The sequence below is a fragment of the Trichechus manatus genome, unplaced genomic scaffold, assembly GCF_000243295.1.
Source record: "Trichechus manatus latirostris isolate Lorelei unplaced genomic scaffold, TriManLat1.0 scaffold00004, whole genome shotgun sequence".
NCBI classification, from domain to species: domain Eukaryota; kingdom Metazoa; phylum Chordata; class Mammalia; order Sirenia; family Trichechidae; genus Trichechus; species Trichechus manatus.
In genome coordinates, this window is record NW_004443940.1 from 33,803,938 (window position 1) to 33,809,776 (window position 5,839).

The 5,839-nt window shown below is 36.4% G+C and overlaps 1 protein-coding gene across 1 annotated transcript in view; it reads left to right on the forward strand.

Moving 5' to 3' along the window:
* Positions 1-5,839, forward strand: part of TMEM131 (transmembrane protein 131) — a 144,038-nt gene that overhangs the window by 44,813 nt on the left and 93,386 nt on the right. The gene's annotated exons all lie outside the window — the stretch shown is intronic.

A 5,839-nucleotide genomic window follows, 5' to 3' on the forward strand; every position in this document is an offset into this window, starting at 1 on the left:
AGTAATGCCGGGGTGAGATGGTATCTCATTGTGGTTTTAATTTGCATTTCTCTAATGGCTAGTGATCGCGAGCATTTCCTCATGTGTCTGCTGGCGATTTGAATGTCTTCTTTGGTGAGTCTGGGGGACTCTTGACTCAAGCTTCTGAGGACACTAAGCCTCTGGATCCCTAACCTCAGATCTGTTCTTACAAACCTACCCCTGGATATTCCCTGGCTCTGCCTTTTTGTTTATTTTCCTGATGGTGGGCCTCTGAGCCATGGAATGAGTTTGGAGCAGGTTTTTGCATCCCTAGGTAAAGCAGAGGAGCTCTTCTGGGGGATCCCACCTTTCAAGGACAGTCTGTGGGTACAGCCTTCCTAACGACTGCTAGTGTAGCAGGACTATCTGCTCTTGGCTGAAAAACTTTAAAACTTTAAGATGCTCTGCATCTTTTCCATTTCTGGCAAGAGGTGGTGGCATCTTCAGGATAAGTTCCTAGAAGGGGAACACAGCTAGTATCTTAAAGGCACCAGAATACACTTAACTTCAAAAACAATAAAACTTTAAGGTGGAATATGTCAGCATTAATAGAAGTTCTCAAATTGTGTGTAAAATAAAGCAGTGCAGACGTTATCAGAACCTAAAGATTGTGTTAAATGTTTATAAAAGATGGTGAAGAGTTCTTATTTATATAATTTGTGGGCCTGGTGCGTGTGAAGCTTAACCTTCCTTGGGTAATATAGAAAAATAGTATTGTTCCATTACAGAAAATGTTGAAAATAATCCAAGATCTAGTTGTAGATGAAAGCGGCAGAAGAAATAAAGTGGTAGTGAATTAGATTTTTATATTGATTTAGATGATACAGAATATGAAAATTAAGTGGAATAATGTGATTATACTCAGAGTCAGGTTAAGTATATGAAATTTTGATCAACTTTTGACTTTGACGGTTGTACCAAAAGAAGACTATGAAAGTCCTAACGAGGAAATTTGGAGAATCTACAGTGGTGCAAATGGTTGGCGTACTCGGCTGCTAACTGAAAGGTTGGAGGTCTGAGTCTAGCTAGAGGCACCTCAGAAGAAAGGCCTAACGATCTACTTCCAAAAAACCCACCAATGAGAACTCTGTTGATCACGACTGTCTGATCTGCCGCGGATCATGAGGATAGCACAAGCATTATTGCCTTCTGTTGTACGTGGGGTCGCCGGGAGCTGGGGGCCAACTAGACAGCAGCTAACCCCATGTCAGTAGAAATCTGTAGTAAATTCTAATGAGATGTACCAGAAAAACCACTAGGAAAATAACTCAAAAATATAATTAAAAAATTAGTTTTTTAGAAAGTATCCACTTAGTACAAAAGAAGCCAGTAAAGGAGAAATAGAGGAACAAAAAGGACATGAGACAGAGGACAAGTGGGAAGACAGTACAGGTACATCCACCACGTCAGTAACACCACGCGGGAAGGGAGTCAACAGCGCAGTCAAAACGCAGAAATACAAGGCTCAACTGTATGCTGTCTGTAGGAAACACTCTTCAGATTTAAAGATACAAATATGTTGAAAGTAAAAGGATAGAGAAAGATAGACCATGCACACATCAACCGTAAGATTGCTGAGTGGCTGTATTAGTATTAGACAAAATAGACTTTAAAACAACAACAACAAAAAAAAAAAAACTTTACTAGAGGTTAAAAAAAAAAAGTTACCATTAAGTCAATTCACTAGTGGTAAAGAGGAACATTTTTAAATGGTAAAAGGGTCAAATCATCCCAAAGATATAACAATTATAAACTTATATATGCAACTAACAATAGGACCCCAAAAATACATGAAGCAAAAAGACAGAATTGAAGGGAAAAACAGACAATTCAATAGTAATAGTTGGAGACTTCAACACATCCCTTTCAATTAGAGATAGAACATGTGAGCAGAAGATAAACAAGGAACTAGAAGACTTGAGCAGCACTGCAAACCAACCAGACCCAACAGGCATCTGTAGAACACTTTACCCAACAACAGAAGAATATCCACTCTGCTCAGATACACACAGAACATTCTCCAGGATAGACCATATGCTAGGCCATAAAACGCCTTGATAAATTCAAAGGATTGAAATTATGCAAAGTACGTTTTCCGGAAACTTCATTCTCTAATGAAATAAATTGGAAATCAGTAACAGAAAAAAGTCTTAGGAATATTCACAAATACATGGAAATTAAACAACATGCTCCTAAATAATCAGTGGATCAAAAAAGAAATCACAAGGGAAATTAGAAAATACTTTTGAGATGAATGAAAATGAAAACAACAACATACCGAAACTTCTGGGATTCAGTTAAAGCAGTTCTCAGGAGGAAATTTATAGCTGGGAATATCTGTATTAAAGAAAAAAGACTTCAAATCAGAAACCTAACCTTCCACGTTAAGAAACTGGAAAAAGAAGAGCAAACTAAGCCAAGCAAGCAGAAGGAAAGAATAAAGGCTAGAGTGGAACAAATGAAGTAGAGAATAGAAAAACAATAGAGAAAATTAATGAAACTGTAAGTTGTTTTTTTTAAATAACTACAAAATTGACAGAACTTTAGCGAGACCAAGAAAAAAGAAGACTCAAATTTCTAAAAATCAGCGGTGAAAGAGAGGACATTACCACCCACCTCACAGAAGTAAAAAAGATTATAAGGGAATATAACTATATACCAACAAATTCAGTAGTGCAGTTGAAATGGACAAATTATGGAAATTTATCAAGAAGAAAGAGAAATCTGAATAGACCTATAACATGTAAAGAGATGGAATTAGTATTTTTTTTAAATTTTGCCACAAATGAAGACCAGTCCCAGATAGCTTCACTAGTGGATTCTGCCAGACTTTCAGAGAAGAATTAATACCAATCCTTTACAGACTCTTCCAAAAAATAGAAGCAGTAACACTCCCCATCTCACTCTGTTAGACCTCTTTTACCTTGGTACCAAAACCACACAGACACCACAGATCAGTATTCTTTATGAATGAATATAGACATAAAAATCCTCAACAAAATACTAACATACGAAATCCAGTGAATTATACAGAAAGGATTGTACACCGTGTCCAAGTGGCATTTGTCCCAGGTTTAGCATCTGAAAAGCAGTTAATAGAATACACCAACCACATCGGTAGACTAAAGGACAGAAACCATCTGTCTGATCATGTCAATAGACACAGAAGAAGCATTTGAAAAACTTCACCATCCTTTCATTTTAATCACACTCAAAAAACTCTAGTAATAGGAAGGAATTTCTTCTACCTGACAAAGGGCATCTGGGAAAAAAAAACACAGCTTACATCATACTTATGGTAAAAGACTGAAAGATTTCCCCCCCACATCAAGAACAAGTCAAGGATGTCCACTCTTGCAGCTCCATTCAACATTGTACTATAGGTCTGGCCAGTATAATTAGGCAAGAAAAAAGAAATAAAAGGCACCTGGATTAGAAAGGAAGAAGTAAAACCATTTCTATTTGTAGATAATATGCTCTTGTATATAGAAAATCCTAAAGACTCCACTGAAAAACTATTAGAACTGTTAATTGAGTTCAGCAAGATTACAGAATACAAGGTCAGTATAAAAAAATCAATTTATTACTATATAATAGCAATAATGATGTCCCTGGAGAAGGACATCATGCGTGGTAAAGTAGAGGATCATCAAAGAAGAGGAAGACCCTCAACGAGATGGCTTGACATAGTGGCTGCAACAGTGGGCTCAAGCATAGCAACAATTGTGAGGGTGGCGGAGGCCTGGGCAGTGTTTCGTTCTGTTATGCGTATGGTGCTATGAGTCGGAACTGACTCAACGGCACGTAACAACAAGAACAACAACAATAGCAATGAAGTAACCAAAAATGAAATTAAGAAAACAATTCTATTTATATTAGCATCATAAAGAATAAAATGTTTATATATAAATTTGACAAGTGTAAGACTTATATAATGGAAACTACAGTAACAATGTCAAAAGAAATTACAGAACTAAATAAATAGAAAGACATCCTATGTTCATGGATCAGACGACGCAAATTATGAAGACAGTAGTCTCGAAATTGATCTGTGGATTTAATGCAATCCCTGTCAAAATCCCAGTTGGCCATTTTGCAGAAATTGACAAGCTAATCTTAAAATTATGGAAATACGAGAAATTTAGAGTAGTCAAAACAATCTTTAAAAAGGAGACCAGAGCTGGAGCACTCACACCGCTGAATTTCAGAACTTTCTACAAATCTATATTAGTCAAGACGGTATGATACTGTCTTAACGATAGACATCTAGATAAATCAGATAGAATTTAGATTCCAGAAATAGACTTTTACATTTATTATCAATTGATCTTAACACCGGTGCCAAGACAATTGGAAAAAGAATAACTTTTTCAATAAATGGTTCTGGGACAACTGGATCTTCACATGGAAAAGAATTAAGTTGAACCCCTACCTCACACTACGCACAAAAATTAACTGAAAATATATCATCTACATATACATAAGAACTATAAAATCTTTCGAAGAAAACATTGGCATAAACCTCCATTACTTTGGGTTGTGTAGTTTCTTTAGATGCAACTCCAGAAAAACAGATAAAATATAAAAACCAGACTAAGAATTAAAAGCTTTTATGCTGTAAATGATGCCATCAAGAAAGTGAGAAGATAACCTACAGAATGAGAGAAAATATTTGAAAATCATGTGTATCATAAGGAACTTGTATCCATAATATATAAGGAACTTTTGCAACTCCTTAAATTTTACCGTGTAGAGCTCGGCTGCTAACCAAAAGGTCAGCTATTCGAATCTACCAGCCACTCTTTGGAAACTTGGAAACCCCATGGGGCAATTGTATCTACTCTGTCCTATAGGATCACTATGAGTTGGAATCGACTCGACAGTGATGGGTTTTTTTTGTTGTTGTTGTATCTAAATATGGGGTTTCCTTATCTCCCGTTGTTGGCACTCTATAAACCATTTTATTCAATGATTATTTCATCTTTCTTTAAATTCAAGTTTATTTTTATCCATAATCTTCAAGTATTCCTCCTTTCCATTTTCCAAATATTGTAACTTCTACATAGCTCTCCATTTCTTTTATATTTTCTGTAGCTCTATTTCTCTAAATATATATTTTTTCTTCCTAAATTCTGAAATAAATTGTCAATCTGATCTTCCAGCTCACTAAATTTTTATCTGCAGTAGCTGTTACCTTTCTGCATTATATTTTATGCCTAATATTTTCTCATTTTCTATATGATTTCTTGCTTCATGTTGCCATATCTCCTTAAGTACATTTTATTATGTTTAAATTCTTGATCCAACTTTTCCAGCTTCATAGCCATTGAGTGTGTGTGTGTGTGTGTGTGTGTGTGTGTGTGTGGAGAGGGAGTGAACAGGGGTGCTCATGGACTTTCCATATTCCTGGCCTTGTGCTAGATAATATGGGGAATACACAGTAAATATGTGATGTAACCCTTCTCCTCAAGTTGATAATCTTGTTGGGGAAATAAGACCCGAAGCCAGTTAGAGAGCACTAATTAAAAATGTGATTTATAGATAAAATTCCCTGATGCTATAGGAGTTAAGAAGCCTGTGCAAATAACATTAGCTATAGAAGTACTAAGTGGACTACATAATAATGAGATTTCACTTTTAAGGCAAACTATAACGTGGATGCCGAGGGCACATTCAGATGGATCTGTGGGTAGCAGACCGTTGAGTGTGCGTGTTGTATCGTTCCTTTGAGAACAGGCAATTTAGCACAGTGGGTGAGAGCGCAGACTAGTGCTGGCTGGCCGAGATTCGAATCCAGGCTCCCGGTGTAGCACAGTGG